Below are 20,077 nucleotides of genomic sequence, written 5' to 3'. Positions count from 1 at the left end.
GGACGCTCTCTCCTCCTCCTTAATAGGCTTAATGCATTACGCCGAACCATAACTGGAAAAATGCAGTTATTACCTGATCTGCTCAATTAAACAAGGAGAAAAACAGACATAAGGTGAGCACAGGTGTTTGGCATATTCATTACAGCTTCACACATGGGGAAGCAAGCCATCACATTTCCCACAGTGATCCTGTTCCCACTGCTGGGGAAGGTGACAGTGTATTGAGGTTTATTATAATTGTAAATGCCAATTACTTGTATTGAGCTCTGTAAATAACTACATCATTAATGCCCAAGCCTTGAGGTGAGAAGAGCCTAAGTGTTAGTACCACACATCCTATACGTGCAGACATAGTTTCTACAGAGTTGAAAAGCTGTCTTTTTTCTATTTACTGGAGAGGTACTTTACATAGAAAGTGTTTTTCACAGACTAACACAGAAAATACATATTGGGAGGTGGGATCATGTCAAAGTCAAAGATTGCCCTTTAAACCCTTTCAACAAAACCTCAAATACAATCATTTTACACAAAAAAACTTCATTTGCATATATTAAACGGTATGCTGCATCAAGGTACAGTACACGTTTATTTAGTAGCACCTTCCTGCTTTATTTGACAGTAGAAAAGAGACAGGAAATGCAGGGGAGAGAGGAGGATGACATTAAGTTAAGGGCCCTGGGCAGGACTTGAACCTATAGGTCGCTGCTCATTCACGATGTCATCTTGACGGCACTTGGGGAGCAAAAACCCTGACACACATCATAGCTTTTGCTTACATTTGATGTGAAATTGATTCCTTAACCTTGTGAACATGCTCTTGGATTAAGTCTATGTAAGCTTGATAATAGTGGCTGAAAATGATCATCTTTTGTCAAGGGGGAAAACTTCAAACAACCTCATTTTCCATTTAATAAACTCTTTGCCAAAGTCTTGTAAAAAGAAATAAAAGCAAGTATGATGTGTGGGTAATACAGATGGCAATGACACCATTTCATAGTAACCTTGCTCAATGGCACCACTCAAAAGGACCTCTTTAAGTATCAGTCTCCACTCAAAATGAAGGTCTGTTCAGGGACTTGAACCAGCGACCCTACGGTTCACACGTCCCTACAGACTGAGCCAATGGTGTTGCAGCTTCAGCAACGCTCCTTTTGATGAGTAAACTGACCCCTGAATGCCCCTTTTAAAGCATATCTTGCATTGTAGTACATCTATTCTTAATGAATGAAAAAAGGCTTTTGATGCTTACCCACAGTTACAACTGAATCATCGCACCACTGGTGATACGCAGCTGGGAAGGCCACACTGCATACTGGATGAAATAAGTAGCGGTGATGTCCTTTGTGGCTCTTCAGCAGACCACTTCCGCCGATGAGTCTTCTCACGCAGACGGGCAACACTGAGACCAGACCTGTAAAAGAAGAACATTTCAGTGAATATGACAGTGTTTTCACAGTATGTACATTCATGTGTGACTCACGGCAGTACGAGCCAATCAAGGACGGTCAGCCAGGTTTAAACACGTTTGGATGGGCTCTAAGAGTCAAATGCCTTCCAGAGGTTATTGGTGAGACACCTTTGTGAGCATTGTTGCTGTGATGTACTGTATATTCATTATTTAACATCAAAGAGATAAGGCTGGAAATGCGGCTGAGGAAAAGTGTGTCAGTATCAAGTAATGCACTCTAATTTGAATGCACATTGAGATTCACAGCATGAGTCCCTCCCCCAGCGGCATACCACTGCTGTGCTTTACAATCCCGCATTTACTCATGTGCGACATATGATATCAATATATATTGATCATCCTACTTCATTGACTCTAATCTGAACTGAACAGACACAGTCAGGTTTTCTATTTGTATGCCTAATGTGGGACATGGAAAAGGGTTAGTCACAACTCCATGCTTGCCAACAGTCCGGGGTGGTGGATGTTTCGAAAATAAACTGGCTGGCATCATGTCTTATTCAAATACATCTGAGGAAATACTGCCTCGATGGAAGCTTATGCTCCACTCAGCTAGTGATGTCTGCACGCTGCATCAGCACTGGAAAGTAGGTGGCGGAAGTCTTTGTAATAGAGATTCATAAAAAGTGCAAATATGTAGCTTTTTGGGGAATAAACAGTCGCAGATTCATTTGACAGAGGCACACTGTTGTATAAATAGGCAAATTGCCTGTGACCTAGTATTGCAATAGGGAGTGTTTGTGCCTAATGTGCTCACAATTTCAAAGCAATCTATTTTTCAGATTGCCCTAGCTCATTGTTCAATTCCTCAAACTGAAGGATCATGCATCTGCGGGGTTGACGTCAGTCGTGTGGAATAAGAAATAAAAGATGAATACCAGAAATGGTCTTCATGGATTAGTGCAGCTCCTGCAGTAGGCTATTCATTTTTTTATGACAGCGACAAGCAACTGCTGTAGTAGCAAAAAAACAACAACCTTACAGCAGCGATAGAAAGGCTTTCACTGCCAGGTACCGTCATGCATGCTAAGTTGCAATGACAGTGCTGTCGTTTTGATTTCTGCTCAACACTTCCGAAAGATTATGATGAAGCTAAACAGAAAGAAACACAGAACAACATCCTGCCAACATTTCAGAGCTCGATTTTGACAAAATGAAAATGTGAAAAACAAAGCAATGTGGCAAGCCCTTCGAGGCTGAAATGAGCTGGAACTCATATTGCTGTTATGTACACAATATGGAGAGCTAGGACGCTTGTTTTGTGAAATGAAGAGTGCATTAATTAAAAGTATTGATTTGTTCTTTGGAACCGATTTGTTTAGACATTTGAGTAGGTTGGAAATGGAAAATGTATTTATTTCTTCAGGACGATTTAGGTCAACTTAATCCATTTAATTGAACCAATACCAAACACTTCACACATGATTTCACACTGTGTTTAATGCTAATTCTAAAAAACTAGCATGTAATATGTTAAAGTGAGATGGTGAACCAGGTAAACAGCACCTGCTAAAAATCTGAATTTTAACAATATTATCGTTAGCATGCACAACATTCACATTCAAATAAAGCATTTCTCATTGTTTTTAGACATTTCTAATTAGTTTTAGACATATTTTAGACGTGTTATCTTAAGAATTTAGAATTTTCCACCTTACAAAATCTGTTTGTATTCTCAGCATCTGAACTGTGTGATGTGGCAAGAATGAAGAAAGTAAATCCCAAAGCACAGATACAGCAGCCGATGGCAGCCAATGGCAGCCAATGAAGCTTGACAGCCTTTCACATCAGCATGGGTTAACCAGCTGTGAAGGGAACACCTGCCGCTGATTAATAAAGAATCACAGCAACAATGCCATGCGTGAAAATTATTGTACTGATTGTTGAACTAACACCATTACCCCCAAAAGGTGAAGTGGGAGGGGCGAAACAAACCGTTCCTCTACTGGGTTGAAGGGTGTCAGAGAAAAAGGTACTGTTTGCGAAAAGGAAGATGAGAGGTAAAAATTGTTCATCTCAGAGTAACGATACAGTAAATAGTTTGTTTGTTAATCAACAAAGAGCAGATTGTCCCATTTTACGATGATTTACTTTCAAATTATGATTAATGGTTATAAAGGAGCATGGTATCAGTTGCCAAATTGTAACCCTTTACAGCTTAGGCCTATGGTTTGTTTCTTCAGATGTCTACATAAGTTTAACTCACAGCCTTCCTGTAACTGAATTCATCTAAGGAAATGCTTTTAACCTTTTTTATTTGAAGGAATTGGAAGACTTTCTCCATGCAAAACGCGATTCTAACAAATCCTAAACAGGATTTTCAGAGATTTGAACATCTATATAATCCTGCTACTATTTATATAGTTAGACTGTCATCCTGTTTTTACCAAAATGACCATAGTAATTACAACTGAGCAAAAATCTATTCAACAATAGAGACCACAAAATATGACTTAAAAGGGACAGTTAGGATTTCCAATGCAAATGAAAAAAGTTCACACTTAATTTTGCCAAATTGTCTGCAAAATCAACTCTAATAGGGGAAACAAGTGTAATAAAATATACATACTGCTTTTCAACGTGTATTACTAGGCGGCTTTACAGAAAATGTTATCATTTTTGTTTTTATGCTAAGGGTGCATCAACCCATGGGGGGCGCTGAAAATTAGGGGAAAGAAAAAAAGAAAAACATTTAAAAAAATATTTTATTTAAATTTCATAACAAAACAATTTCCCGAGTTTACAAAGTTACTAACAGAACTACACCTATATTGCGTTCAGCGCCCATAAACTATGGCGCACCCCCCCCCCCCCCCCCCCAAAATCAAGTAAGTTGAACTGCCCCAGCCCCGCAGCCCACGGGTCAGAAAGGCAAGGAGAGTTAGGCTAAGGTAAGGTGTTGAGGTGTGAGATTGAGAGTTGGAATGAACGTATAGACATAGTGGTAAAAACCAGTGGTTTCTGTCAAATCCATTATTTTAGTTAAATCGTTTTTGCGCCAGCTAACATCTTGCCTATAGCAGCAAATTGGTCAGGGCCGGCCCTGCGTTTCTTGGTGAGTCTGCTCTTCTGAGTTCCCTTGGCCCTGACAATTTCCTATTTCTTGAAAAGCCAATAATAATGTAATATTTCTATTGCTCTCTTTCTGGCGCTCTTCAACCGGCAGGTCCTCTGGAGACTGTGTGTCCTGGTATGTACAATTGTTTGCGTTTGTTTATGCATCCATTTGTCTCCGAACAGCTTGGTAAAGCCTTTTTTTCAGGGATAGCCTATCAGGGGAACCTTGGAAGACAAGTTGCAGCAATAGATCATTATTAATTTTACTGTCACAGGCCCCCAAAAAGCCTCGCCTGGAGGTGTCATTAAAAGTGTATTCTGAAGCATTGATTCAAAAAGGCTTAATTGCTTTGAAATACAGTACGCCAGGAGGAGGTGATCTGTCTAGGATTTCTCTGGCAATATGCTTCCCTGGCTGTCCTGTTTTTTTATTTAAAGGCATATACTCATAATAACATCATCATAAAGTTTGATAAATGTGGCTTGGCTTGTATTCCCTGGTCAATTTTGATGAAACCTGAAAATGTGGAATAGGTTCTGAAAGTAGAAATAATGCAGGCACTACAAGAGATAGACCTTTATTCATGCATCTGAGTGTGTTCAAATCCGGAAAGAGAACATCTCTCCCACACACTCCCCCCCGCATGAAACGCCTCCATTAGACTCCTTTGTTTACTCCTGTGACATTGTGACCTCACTATGTAATGTCTATAAGCAGTTGACCAATCACCACAGAGCTGGGATCTGTTTTCAGACAGATGGTGAAAAGATATGCTGCAGCACAGGCAGTATGAGAAAAAGAAAGAGCTTTTTGAACATTAAAGCATGGAGACATGTTACAATAGAGGCACAGATTACAAATATGAACCCGGAAATTAGCGTAATAGGGCTCCTTTAACTGAATACAATTGAATTCATGCATGAATGCAAAGTGTCATGTGGCGTCTTATTTTAATTCTCAAATTGGGATCTCTCTGCAACTTTTAAAGTCAAAATTGTATTAGTTCTATTACAAACAGTATATTCAATAACTATATAATTAATAGGCTAATTCTCATTCCACTCAGACAGGAAACAGTAACATCTTGAATGAAAAAAACAATTAGAGGCTGACTCATTATCAAGTACGATCTTGTGTTTTAAAGACTGGGGTGCACTGAGGCAGTTTAAATCTTTCCGTCTGTCTGACAAAATAATTAAACTCATTTGTGGGCAGAGAGGGAACTGATGACACCCTGTAATATGTTAATCTGAAATCTAGAGCAGAGCTGGCAATCATTTTCCCTTTCAAAGTGTTCTTAGAATTATAACATCAAGGATCACCTTTGACGTATATGACGAAGAAAGCATTCCCACTTTTACGTCTGCCATGTTTGTGCTTGCTACTATTCATATTCCACTTTTGGGGTCAATGAAAGGTCGCCTTCACACTAGTTTTGTGTTATTTGTCCCATCAATCCAATTCACACCTGCCATGAGCGAATGTGATCCTCTCATCATGAAACCACTACTTGCTTTGAGTCTAATAATAGCAATGCAGGCAGCTACTGTATGCATACTGCAGTTGACTGTGAGAGGAAAAACGACTATGTTGTTTACGATCATATCATATTTTGTACGTTAAGTAGAATTCTAACATAGTTAAATTGATAATGTTGATAATCGATGCAGTAATTAGTATTCAAAAAGTGTCTGAAGTGTAATTAGATCTAAACCATGTCAAGCTTTTATCTGCCAGGTTTTCACTTTTTGCAGACCAGTTATCCTAATCAGTGTAAATGCTGTTTGATAAAAAAAATATGCCAGAGAGTGTGGCAGTAAGTGCTGTTTCACATGCTTGATTTAGATGATGAGGATGGCTGTTTCACTTTCAGGAAAACTTGAATTACCCATTAGCTGTGAGCATTGGCCCTGATTGATGGCACCAGTCCATGTTGGGATCTGGCTGGCTCAGCAATGATGAATGATTTAAGAGCACCAACCTTCAGGCCGGTTCTTCTCTGCTCATAACGGCGGGGGGATGGCCTAGCGCAGCGTGCCCTTAACGTATCCTGACTAATTTAATTTATAGTCCGGCTTACACAGGGCACGTTTCCAATGCTGGACCTTGGAGGACGAGGGAGCCTCTCACAGCTGGCTGAGCCGACTGAAGGAGACTCAAGGAGCTCCGCCAGGATTGCAGAGGCTGCCGCTGAGATTTGGACGTGCCTTGTCGGGTCAGCGCTGCCCGGCTCGGATCAGAACGGAGTGAAGGGAGATGTCATCCTGGGGAGACCACGAGGGAAGGCTTGAGAACATTACTGTCTCATTGTTTCTTCTCATTGTGACTGAGACTGAAACTGTACGTGATGTTTAGTGCGTCAAAGATATCTTGATGTATTAAAGGCTGCGTGCTATTAAAAAATTAAACAAAAATAGTCAAGGGGGTTTGGGAGGGTGATTCGAGACGTTAATGTTTTTGAAAATAAATCAAAAACAACAGTGGGCCTAAAAAGACTACGGAGGTCTTGCACCTGGGAAAAGTAACATTTATAATTGGGCAATTGGTTAAACTATTTTGAAACTTGAAATCAACAGGAATATACACATTTTAAACTCATAACATATTGCAATATTTTCCCTCTCTTGCCTTGTTCTTTCCTCATTAAAAACACTAGGGATGGGTTATATATAACACAACAAAAGATTTAGTGCTAATTAAACATGCTGACTCCCTTTTCAGTGCCATGGATAGCGCCATCCAGGGAGGAACACATGCTTATTTAAAACTTGAATATTTAAAATATTCCAAATGCATTAGCATAATGTGCTCTCAACATAAACTTAAATATACAATATTATGCCTACTCGTCTGAGAGCGCAGAAAGAAGAGAAGGGACTAATAGTTCGTACAAGATGTTGCATTACTGCTCTTGGACAGGCTATTGTTATTTTCTTAAAACCTTAAATAAGTACGTCCCCATATTTACATGTTTAGGGGTAGAGAAAATGTGGTAAACTCACCTAGCATACTATACATCATAAGTGTCAAAAATGTTTGTGTAATCACTCTCACTGCCACAGGGTCTCCACTCTGCAGGTTTAATTAGCTTTAGAGGTGCTGGTAGGCATATTTTTGTTTTTATGCTGGGGTATGCTAACTGGCTACTGGCGTTTTTATATTTACCGTAGAGAAATGCAAATAAGCTTATGTGACAGAATTTCAAATGTATTGCTTTAAATACTGTTATTATAAATAACAAATTAGAAAAAAGGCTGCTTATAAACACATATATTTACATTTGACTCACCAAAGCCCTTTTTATGATTCATTTGCCCTTCAGCAACAAGAAAATAAAAAGCATTTTCATTGTATAGATGTTTTCTAACTGTTGCCATTAGGGGTTTGGCTGTACTGTTAATTAGAAAAAACCATTGGATCCTTTATGCGACATCAATATAGCAAACCATATAAATCATTAAGCGGAGGCTTTGGATGGAAATGAATCAATCTATTACAACCTTTGAAGACAATTGATGAATGTAAACTTCAACTGTTTCCAACAATAAAGGGAAAGCACAGCTTTTATCTCATTTAAATCTTGTTTTGTGTACAGGGCATTGATTTCAACCACATCCGACATGCCTCACACTGTGAACAGGCTTATTATGCCCAGCAGAAGGTCAAAGGTTGGCAGAGGAAGCTCCCAGATTCATTAGCTAATTAAAGGATGCTTCCTGAGTGGGAGTTTGATTCTCTAATGCACCTTTTCGCTTTCAGACTTCAACACGCCAGCTCTGCTGAGCTCCGAGGGCCTTAATGAGGGTTAGACCATGGATTTCATAGATGAAAGATTCTCCAGCTTAAAGTCCCCCAATTACATGCCCTTCTGGAGGGAAAATATATATGATTATGAAACTGATCATCGTTAATTAAACCTGCGGGATTTGATTCAACACAATGACTGGTTTTGTTTGTGATGGGAAATAATTGGTGTAAATAGAGATGAAAACTAGACGTGAAGAATTTCCTTAAGGAGAGTCATTAGCAAGGAAACAAACTGCTTGTTTGACAAAGGATCACTAGCGCTTTTAACGATTGTTTCACAATAAAACAAACTGAATTTCATTAACCAGAAAAAATATTTGTATTAATTGTATCCTCAACGAAGAAGAGGAAATCGAAATTTGAAAGTGAAGAATGATGGTATAAATGACACCAAAAGCCACAAGACATACAAGGGAAAAAAGCTTTGGGACCATATTTAGATTCAGAGAAGACCTCCTTCCCAGCATACAGAACATAAATAGAAATATCTAGAATACAAGCTAAGCCATCTAGGAATGTTGACATAATTTGAGGCTGGATTGGTGATTGAGATAACGTCCATACATCTGACAAAGGCATGGACAACAACAACGGTTTGTTAGCGTTAGCTCCCTAGGTTAGCTAAGTTGTTAGCTGTTTGACTGGAAAGACAGCTGAACATAATATCTCTTTAAATTAGGGCTGTCAAAGTTAACGCGTTAACGCATCTTATTAACAATGCAGAGATTGATTTAATATAATTTATTATCGATGTTTTGGGCAATAGGCTACTAAGCACTAGATTAGACATTAGACCTTTTTGCTCAGAAAAACTAAAGTGAAAAGGAAGAATACAATGCTAAAAGCAGTTAGAGATCAAGATTTTTTGCTAAAAGCAGTTAGAGATCAAGATTTTTATTATTGTATTTCTTGATACCTGCATTTGTTTTGCCAACCGCACAAAAACAAAACTACAAGTAAATATGTTTCTTTTAAATGTGTGATTAATCAGATTAATCACATCATTTTATTGTGAATAATCCGATTAAATATTTTGATCTATTGACAGCACTTCTTTAAATACATTAACAGTCATTGTCTCATTGTCTCAGTATGAGAAATTAGACATCTGGCTGGCTACATGGCGTTAAGTGTGTGCCGTTGTGTGCAGCAGTTGCATGGGTGGATTTGAATCAGGAAGTGCTGCCATGTGTGCTCAGCAGAACCGTACCCAGGCTAAGTAGAGGTTTTAAGGATACCTCTGATGCTGAGGCAGATGAACTTGGCACATAATAATTATTGATTCAACGCAGCTGCAAGTTGCTCATGTCCATCTCTGGTGTTTTCTTAATAACATAATTATTGAGGGTTGGTATATGTTATTTCCCTCTGACATGCTGTCATTAGCTTTGAACCTGCCAGTAAAACACGGCCCCCAGGAGACAGCTAATTTGTGGGGGAGACTCATTTAATAGCTTATGTAATTAGTGGATGTAACATTATTATTATTATTATTTCCCGTGCTTACTGCATGTGTGAGCCATTCCATTTGCATACGCCTTATGTAGTGTATTTCATGCATGAACACATTGATAACTAAAAAGCCTTCAACACTTTACATGTGTTGACTCATTAAATTCCACAAGCTGTAAACTAAATAGGAATGCGAAAGCAACTAATGCATGTTTCCTCCTGATGAGAAAAATACATCATCAAACTAAAACAATATTATGCCATTGTACTGTTTATTAACATAATTATTAGAAAGTTCACATATTCCCCGTATATATATTTTCAAATTATATATCACAAACTGTTTAGCACCTATGCACCATTTTCACACAAATGGCATTTCTTAAATACCACCATAAAAGCACTGACATTTAAAGATCTCTGGTAAAATGTCAAACGAGTGATGATGTTGAATGCAGGCCTAATGAAGGAGCAAGTAAGCGGCTTCCAGCTCAATGTTAAAACAAGGCACCTTTTGACATTTCAACCTGAGCCTTGATAATCCACTCTTTGCTGGCCTTTCAAATCGTTGCTTATCACTTACTATTATTATTTGTCCTTTGCCTGTATGCGGGAATGCAAAGTCGCAGTCAGAGTTCCCGGGGGCAAAGAAAGATGACACCGACAGAACAGTGTTGACACAGCGACTGTGTGTCTGCTGATGCTACATTACAGAGGTGTCAGTGACTCAACGGAGAAAGGACTTTGCGAGGATAAAGAGCACGGTGGTGACTGACGCCAACGCTGTCACCAAATCCACTGGCGATTTCCAGCTTCAGGGATTCTGTTTACGCATCAGGGAAAACAAAGTGAGTAATAGTACTAATTGTAATCATACCGATGACTTCAAATAGACCAAAACCAAAAGACAAGTGTAGGACAAACCTAACACATATTTTACTATCATACAAAACCTTCTAATCTAACAAGATCATCAGAATACCTTCAAGAGGGAACATTTACTAAATTAAAGAATGAGGTTATGCTTGATCTAAATGCTAACATGCTCACGGTTACAATGCTGACATGCTTATAGTGCTAACGTTGGTAAATGTGCTAATTTGCCTGCACAATTTAAGCTGTTTAGATCAATGCCACTCATGTGAATGTCCTTTTGACGATAACATTTTTGAAATGATCCCTTTTTAGCAAACAGGACTTAGCTTTTTCCGTGTGTGTGACCCAGCTTTGTCTCAGCCAGTGTCCTATATTGTTATTTTCCAGCAACAATGTGAACAGTCGTTATAATGTTCCCTTTAGTTTATTTTTGACACACGAAAGAGGTGAGTCATTTCTGCAGTGCCCAGTCCTGTCCTCACAACGAACGACACACACACACACACACACACACACACAGGAAAGCCAGCATGCATTTCCTCCCTCCTAATGATGATCAATGGCCTGTAGAGGCTGAGGGAAACCCTACTGTATCCGTCACTTCATGATCCATAGAACCCTTAGATGTATGAGAGGCTGAAAAATAGCTGAGGTGGGTGGACCTTGTATCTATAATGAACTCCTTTGGGGCTAAAACATTATATGTGGAAATGGCTCCAATTAGGCTAGCTGTAAATTCTAGCGAGGGTTGGACAATAACAAAGATAGAAGGGAGGTTATGAATAGGACTGAGCTACAATAATTTATAATCAGAGGTGCATTCAAACACTCTATTTAGCATGTGTCTTTTTGCAGTGCTTACTGCTGATTGCACAAATCAAAGGCTATTTTTGCCTTCAACTCAAAGAAACCAGATCATTATGATACAGTGACTTCTCATATAAAGCTTTTCATGCAAAGCACAATATTACTGGTTCAGTTTTTACGATCAATGCCTGCGTATTCGAATAACATCTCAATCTGGAAAATTAATTTTCATAATTAGCACAGCCTAAATTATAGGCTAATTCTTTCACAAAGCATTTATCACCGCTACAGTACTGAAATGTTGATCTTAATTACATTTCTCGGTTGGTAACTAAAATAACTGACATGTTTTTACCGCCCCTTGGAGGTGAAACGTCATCATGAGTTTGATGAATGTATCACCGAAGTTTGACTGACCCCTCTGGCATTTTCACCTTTAACAGAGCACAGGGATTTCTAGGATGGATGGATGGAGTAGACATTAGCGAAGAGGAAAGGTCATTGGCTTAACACAACCATTCATCTAGCTGCGATCATGCTACAGTGTCAAATATTTACTTGAATTATGTTCCTCATCATAGGCCCGGCAGGTTTGGCAGCGATTGGTTATATTTTCAATGTGTTTCTGAATAGTTTGATTGATGGTTTAAGCTTCAAGCTGAACAACAAGCCTCTGCTTTCCGGGGCTATCAGTCATTTTAACAGAATGTACTAGAATTAATTTGGTGGCAAAAAAGAAATATGATCCCAAATGTGATAAATCATTCAAGGAAAAGAGACACAGTTCTGGTGACAGCTATTCAACAAGAACATCGTCATGTCTTCCAATGGAAATGTTTGAATGTGATTCAATAGGATGTGTTTTCCTTGCCTGGCTCATGCTCAATTTGTGGTGAGCATTTAGAGATGCCAGTGGCCAGAGAAATGACCTTTCTCTCTCTAACGCTGTTGCATTATGGAACTATCTCTTGTTGAGTATTGCAGAGGGTTTTCACCGACTCGTTATTGATTAGCTTCTTTATCCAATTCAGACTGACACATTGGTTGTAATCCAGCATGAGTCGGGGAAGAACTGAGAGCTCATGGCAGTCTTAAAAATATATCCCCTTATTGCAGATGGTAATTCAACATGAGGAAGCGGCTTCGAACAGCTTCTCCCCGCATTTTACTCGTGTGTGTCTCTGTCTATAATCAAAAGCCATCTATAATCCACAACGTGTGTGCAAGTTTGTTTTGTCACGGTGTGCAAATATTCACATGCCGCTGTTCATTATCACCCTCGCTGCTTTGATCCTGTTCTATGATGCAATCAGAGAACAAGTATCATCTATTGATCTGATTCTTTGTTTCTTTGCTTGTGCATCCACAAACAATCCACAGAGGTTTCCATGTGAATTTGACAAAAACTGGATAAAGATGTCAAGATTGTATACAAACCCTGAGCTTATACAATTTAGGGTCCGGCAAAGCAACCATCTTAGCAAGACACAACTTTCAAGCTCATTATGTTCTGTCATTGTCCTAAACTAAAGGACATCTGGGCTTTTGTTAAATAAATTAAATACAAAAGGAACAATTGCGGTGATAGTATGACTTGAATTTATTCTTCAATTCATGAAACAATATATTTTTAAAGAAATAAATCTAACTGATATTCAGAATAGTCAAACAATAATGTCATCCCTTGCACACAATCTGTTTAGTTCTTAAGTAGGATTACTTTTTGAATAAGTGCTGGGTAAATCTAGACTTTTAATTAAAAAAAACATGGCTGATCAAGCAATCTTCTATGCCTCCTGCTAAAAATGTTTGATTGTCCTTCAGGTGAAAGTTTCTCATTGAATCTCATTGCTTGCTCCACATTATGTTAGCAAACCATAAATGATGAGCTAAGTTTTTCTCTTTTGCCATTTGGTGCTCTGTTCAGCAGGTGTCACTGATTGTTACCATGGAAACACTGGTCTTAAATCAGAGTTAACCTGGAAAGTGGCTTGGCCGTTTGTAAATGCAATGCCTAATTTAAATAGTTACTTAAATGAGCCGCTTCGAGGCAAAAGTGAAAACCTGCTCCTCTCATTTTGTGTTTGGTCCAGTTTCCACCCACCAGATTAAGCGTTTTTGCAGATTTAAACAATTGCAACAATTTAAAACACAAAGCTCTGCTAATATGGAATAAAGAATACCTTGTTCCTTCTCCCAAAGACTAAACACCATACAAAGTGGCCGTATTATGGGTTAGAGCAATAAGATGGCCTCGGAGCGGTTCAGCAGGGCTGTGTATCTGCAGGGCGAGACGATGTTGCTGTATCTCTTTTTAGCATCCCGATGGAGACAGAGGAGGTCTAGGGGTTGTGCTGTTGACTGCTGCTGGTTAGTTTGGCCTTGGGCTATCTAATGACACACGCACACACACTCACACTGATGTGGTCTGATGGGCTTCAGGGTGATTTAACTTCTTTAAAAGCCTCCCAGTTTGTGCAAGTTGAAGCCGATTTTTTCCCCTTGCTACTGTTTTGTGTGTGCACTCATGGCTGCATGGTGCCTGTATGTGTGTGGGTTTCATCAGACAACTCCATGCCAACTTTCACAATTCCCCAGGAGCTCGCTCAGTTTTAGAGTCCTAGTTATCTAATCTTGCAGGAGCTCACTGTGTGCAGGTACCATAAAGAGCTGCAGCCAGCTGGCTCCTAGATAAATGCCCCATGTCTTGGAGACTGAAAGACTTATTTGGGTCATGTTGGTTTGGCTGGAATGGAGTTGTTCAAATGCTGAACTTTTAGTGATCTACTGTGCTCAATTTATCCTTTGTTTGCTAAAAGAGGCTTGTTGTCTCACCATGATTTGGCATTCAGCATGCCTCTCGTTTGTTACAGTTAACGTGCCATACGACTCCTCTGCGAATGGTTTACTCTCCAAAACCAGGTTGCTATGCACTGAATAATTCACCGTTGAATTGGGAAACGTTAAGAGACATTTTTCATGATAACAATGAAATTGCAAACAGTTGCATCATGGCACAACATTTTCTTACTCGTGCAGACCTTACAATATGACATTATGTCTGAGAAATATGTGTCCTTGCACACATTGATCTAGATTTTACACCCCAGTTCAGAGCTGTTGTAAGCAGTTCTTGTCTGAAGCATCTACAATAACAACGTTTTCGTACATATTTTCTGTATTTTCTCAATGGAAATCAATGATTAATTCACAAGTTATTAATTAGTGGTAGGTTAATTACAGGCTCAATGGTGCTTCTGTGTTTTAAATAGCATTTAGGAATACGGTCTATGGGTGGAATACAACATATAACCTACAAAGCACAAAAACTGATCCACAAAGCTTTTTCATGGCAGCCACTTTTTCAGCACAAGTTTTTAGGTCAGCCATTTCTTTGCTCGCTTGGCTTGTGAGAATGAATTTGATAGAAAAATGCCATGGGGACAAAAGTAATGTGGTGTAGGCGGGAAAACAAAGTAAACATTGATGCATTTACAGTAAGCACTTCCTAAAACCACCAAATGTGTGCGATATTATCTTTGAACTGCTCATTTCGTGTAAGTAATCACACACAATGATTGTGCGACATGCTTGGAAATTCTTCATTAATCTTAGAATAATTCAACAGTTAATGCCCTGGAATTGAAATGAGAAAATGTCGCCTGTAGGACTTCTGCACAGCAGGTTTGTGTCATTACTGTACAAAGAAATTGTGCAACAGAGGATAAAGGAAATGTTCTGAAGAGCTCCAGATGTAATGATGTGACAATAAAGAGCAGTGTCTTCCCTGTATTAAGAGTAAAGTGCTGACATCACCAAGCTGAACACCAGGCAATACGTTCAAGGATTGCTTACTGTAGTCTGCAGGCATAACTAGAAAATACAATAGATGCTTTTGGTGTGAAGGCATTTTCTTACTAAATAGTTAGTGCTCTTGTAGTGTGAAAAACTTGGTTTATCACGCAGGGAAAGGGAGGACATAGGTTGCTAGAAGTGAATGGGAAATGCTTGTTGTTAATAACAATGCGGTCCCAGGGGTGGGACATAGAAAACGATGGTTTATTCTGAATGTGCTCCGCAGCCTCAGGTCAGGACACACACTACTGTAATCTGTTCTACACTGCAGTTTTTTCTGTGTATGCATCACTTCCTACACGCTGGAACAATATACTGTAACTACTGTATGTACGGGAGATTCATCTGTATGCTGCACCATCCTTATATGACCCATATGTTAAGAATTGTATATAAAGTGCAATATCCCATGGATTTTGAACTTAAAACCATATAGACACCCAAAGTGATCAAACTAAAATATGGAGCGCGTGGGTGATACATTATAATAACTCATTTAAAAACCTAAATCAATAGTATACATTTATATTCCACCCACATCTTTTAAATGAACAATAACAGGGTTGTTGAAGCGTATTCTTGATTATTTTCTTGACTTGTAATTGTTGGGTCAAAAAAACCTAATTTGTGAAAATGACCGCAATCACAATTTGATTTCCCCAAAAGTCATTAAATGTCTTGTTTTATATGACCAAAACATGTCAAATAATGCTATGACAAGCTCAAGCAGCACATTTGCCTATTTAAGGATGCTGGACCATCGAATGACTTGAACTGCTAATCAATTTAAATATACAGAATGTGTTTTTAGTGAGTTCGCCAGAGCAGAGGGAAAAAAAGGATGTATAGGTGTGTCTGGTGATGGCTTTAGCTTCTCTGAGCTTTCTCTCTCTAACTGTCAAATTCTGTCACCATCACACACACACCCCCACACACAAGTGTATCTCCCCTTCCTCTAGTATCCTCATCTTCTCTCACCTTATCTCCCATCACAGACAATTTCTCCCTGCCTCTGTTTTATTAACTTCCTCCTCCTCTCCACCCCATCTCCAACCTCTCTTCTTTGTCCTCCCTTCCTACATTCATGCCTCGGTTTCCCTCTGTCTTTTTGACTGGCTCTCTCTGGGGGCGGATGTGTCTCTGTGGCCCTCCGCAGATCTGGAAAGGACATCCTCTCAGTTTAATTCAAGTCAACCCCGGTCTCCTGGTGCTCCGAGACGCAGCATGTGTGACAGTTCTTCAGAGACAGCCAGAAGGAACAAGTCTCAACTGCATATACATGTGTGTGTGCGTGAGTGTGTGAGTGTGTGTGTGTGTGTGTGTGTGTGTGTGTGTGTGTGTGTGTGTGTGTGTGTGTGTGTGTGTGTGTGTGTGTGTGTGTGTGTGTGTGTGTGTGTGTGTGTGTGTGTTACGGGGACAGTGTGTTTCAGCTAAGCATTTTCAACATTTCCCTGCAGACAGAAAGAGTTAATTTCACCCTGGCAGCAATCATGCCAGTCTATAAATCTATGATGAGAGGCTGCTACGTTGATTAGTCAGTGCTAATTCAGCTCACACCAATTAAATAGGTTGGGTGTACTATCTAAAACATATGCTATCCGCTCCAAGCTTGTTGGAGACTGTAAATAAAACTATGATCATGTAGAGATGATGGATTTGTGCCGTTTCTCACATGTTGAAGTCAAACGTAAGCAAACAGTTTCCCTGAAGCCTCCTACAGTGAGGCGTTGCATACATGAACATTTGATGGAATGCAATATGGTTGAAAGACAACAAAGCCCACTAATACAGCATTACAAACAGTGGAAGAGAGGTATTAGGATTTGGGGCGTTTGAGGACACAATCTTAAAATTAAAAAAAGGATTTACAAAAACTTGACTTAAAGCTTACGAACGTAGGGTTTACTGCAGGCCTCTTGGTATTGCATTGCATTACCTTAAGTGACTAGAACTTCTGTTTTTCTTTTCCATACACTCCCAACGACAATGCTAACCCGAAGATGAGATTCATATAATGGCTTAAACATGGTTACTGTTTTTTAAAGCACATCTCAGATCACTATATGGGTTCTTGCACTGTTATTCCTTTTATAAGAGCAGTTGGTGTAATATACAAAAGTGTAATATTTGGTGTGAAGCATTGCTATCGACCGGTGGTGTGATCTCAGGGCACTGTGGTTTATGTAAGCTTTATAGATCTTTGTGCTAACCTGGTTTTGTTTCTGCCGCATTTGTTTGCACTGGGCAAAAGGCAATATGAGAGTATACAGTTAAGATTCATCTATACTCTAGGCTTGGCAATAAGATTTCATGATATTTTATTTGTTAGAGAGGAAACAAAAGAGCCTACAAGCGATTTCAACAGCCAAGCTTCTCTCTCTCTCTCTCTCTCTCTCTGCCTCGCCTCGATATCTCATCATTTGCTGCTTCCACACCTTAAGATTATTTCCTCGGCTTTGTCATCAGCAGCTTCAGCTCTTGAGCTCTCACACCTTCCCCTTCCTGTCTCCCTCACCTCCCAACCTTCTCCCCCTCTGCTCCTGTGCTCTATGCCCACATACACCGTATATATATCAACCTCTAATAATATCAGAAGCCGGGGGGATCGAAGGCAGCAGAGGTAAGTGGATCTGTCAGATCATTTTGCTCCTGTCTTTCACCTAATTCCTCTCCTGGATTTCCTAGTGAAAATGGAACATCTATTGGACAGGCAGCGAGAGACAAAGTAGGAAGACAGCCATGATAGAGTGAGACGGATGGTGAGACAGCGAGTGACAAAGTATAGTATCACTTGCATTCATTTAACAACACCTTTTAGATGTGCTTTAATTTGGGCTGCCTTGCAAAAAGGAAGAGATACCTGAGCGTGTGAGTTAATGTTGAATGTATTTCACAGTAAAGTAAGATTGTAGAAGTCTGTGGATAAGACTAATATATATAAAGAAAAACTGCAGCTGGCAGGAATCAATATCTTTGCATTGATATTTAGATGTAATACTGGTTATATCTTATTTTCTGTACTGGAAGAAGTTAAATGCATGGGAATGTGCTGCAGAAATGTGTTCCCCCACAACAATGAGAACAATAGGATACTCACAAACAGTCCTCTGCCCGTCTGCAGCACGCACAGGCCCCTCCTCCAGTGTATTCCTTTGCTCCTTGTGCCTTTGGATACTGTCACCACTCTTCGTCTCAAGCCTGCCTTAATTGGTGCCGCCTGGATAGCAGAGATGTGTGCAGTTGAAGGCGGTCAAACGCAGTGGGAAGCTGGCTCACCGGTGACATCCAAACTCTCCATACAGTTTCACGTCCTCAGGGCTGGCCCCTAGAGAAACAAGAGCACGAGAGATGTGAGTAAGAATGGGCCTCCTCTTCCCGATACAATGAGGGGCATTGAAGAAAGGGAATGAGCAGGATGGCAGCTGGGTGGAGACGCTGCCGTACTCTAACAGCCACTTGGTCATTCTCAGCGCCTGTGTGACGGGATTTCTGTTTGCATCTGGACAGCTGTCAGGGGAGTTAATCATTATGTGTGCCTATTCCTCTGAGGACTCTAATGTGGTACAGTTGCATGCTGCTTAACAGACAGGAAGTGGATTATATTTTAGTTTTTGCCTTAAAGGGGTGTGTTGTTTGGGACTACACCCATGTAGCTCCATAGTTATTTGGGTGTTTCACATATCCGTCATACAGTATGAAAAAAACATTTGGGTGGCCTTTAAAAAAAAACGAATGAATAAGGTATATATTTCAATTTTTTCCTTTGTTAATAATCTGTTTATTTCCTTATGTGCCTTGGGGAAATGATGACAAAACATCAAAGAAGAAATATGGCCGGGTGTATTTTTCTTCAAACACGTGACAATTTATTCAACGTAGAGGCTAATAATAGCCTCTTACGCATGCCCTCTGGGGATTGTCCTCTCAAAATGTCCATTTGGAAGGAATAACACTAACACACCAGCTTCACTTCTCACTCACACCACCACAATTCCTCTCCCCCAGCTACCGCTCTGCATTATTGATGAGACTTCCTGTGTGTCTGCCTCATCTGCCACAGTGTTGGCTGCAGTCGCCTGTGGGCAGCCGCTGAGGTTGCAGAGGGGGACCAGCTGATGCCATGAGAGGAGAAATGAGACAAGGGTCGGCCATATTAACAGCCTCAATTGACAAGATGTGATGCAGAGGGCACGCAGTGTCGCAGGGTTGTTATTGGCCTAATCTAAATTCAATAGGGTTCTCATAAGGGAACAAAGTAATTATCTCAAAACCATGGGTAATACCTCTCCTGTAGAACTAGCTTACTTGCAGATTTTTAGACCTGAGCCACAGGATTTGTACATGCTCTGCAGAGAAGGGATGAAGCTTTCTGAAGCACTGACTGACTGCAAAGGAAGGAAGTTCTATTTCTTCGCGTCTCTTTGTCAGAAATTGAAAAATCCGCCCATACCCTTGATTTTCCTTTTGGTATGCATGATCAATCTCAGACCAAAATGTAACACTTCTAAGAATAAAAGTGACTTATCTGCTCAATTATTGCCATTTTGTTCACTACAGCTTGACACCGGATTACTTTTAAACAGAGTATTCTGCAATGTGTTTAAAAACTGATGTATATAATCATATGTTCTGTATTCAAAACCTCCTCTCTGATATCAGTGTGATATAACAAGGCCGCCTTTGGGGTCACATTTTTGGTGTGGTGAAGCGAGGCATTGAAACATCTTACTGCCATACTTCTGTTATGAAAGGTC

At 39.8% G+C, this 20,077-nt stretch overlaps 1 protein-coding gene across 3 annotated transcripts in view; it reads right to left on the bottom strand.

Annotated features, from left to right (window-relative positions):
• LOC104941976 (galactosylgalactosylxylosylprotein 3-beta-glucuronosyltransferase 1) overlaps nucleotides 1–18,644 on the bottom strand; it is a 45,770-nt gene extending 27,126 nt beyond the window's left edge. For all 3 annotated transcript variants that reach the window (XM_010767155.1, XM_010767156.1, XM_010767158.1), the window contains exons 1-2: nucleotides 18,421–18,644; nucleotides 1,250–1,411 (exon numbers count right to left, since the gene is read on the bottom strand). The gene's annotated coding sequence lies outside the window, so the exon portion shown is untranslated. The remainder of the gene's footprint in view (nucleotides 1–1,249; nucleotides 1,412–18,420) is intronic.
• Nucleotides 18,645–20,077: the final 1,433 nt, after the last annotated feature.

Source organism: Notothenia coriiceps, unplaced genomic scaffold (assembly GCF_000735185.1).
Source record: "Notothenia coriiceps isolate Sejong01 unplaced genomic scaffold, NC01 NC01_scaffold00004073, whole genome shotgun sequence".
Lineage (NCBI taxonomy): Eukaryota > Metazoa > Chordata > Actinopteri > Perciformes > Nototheniidae > Notothenia > Notothenia coriiceps.
The sequence above is the reverse complement of the archived record's forward strand: the minus strand, read 5'-3'. Positions and strand labels throughout refer to the sequence as shown.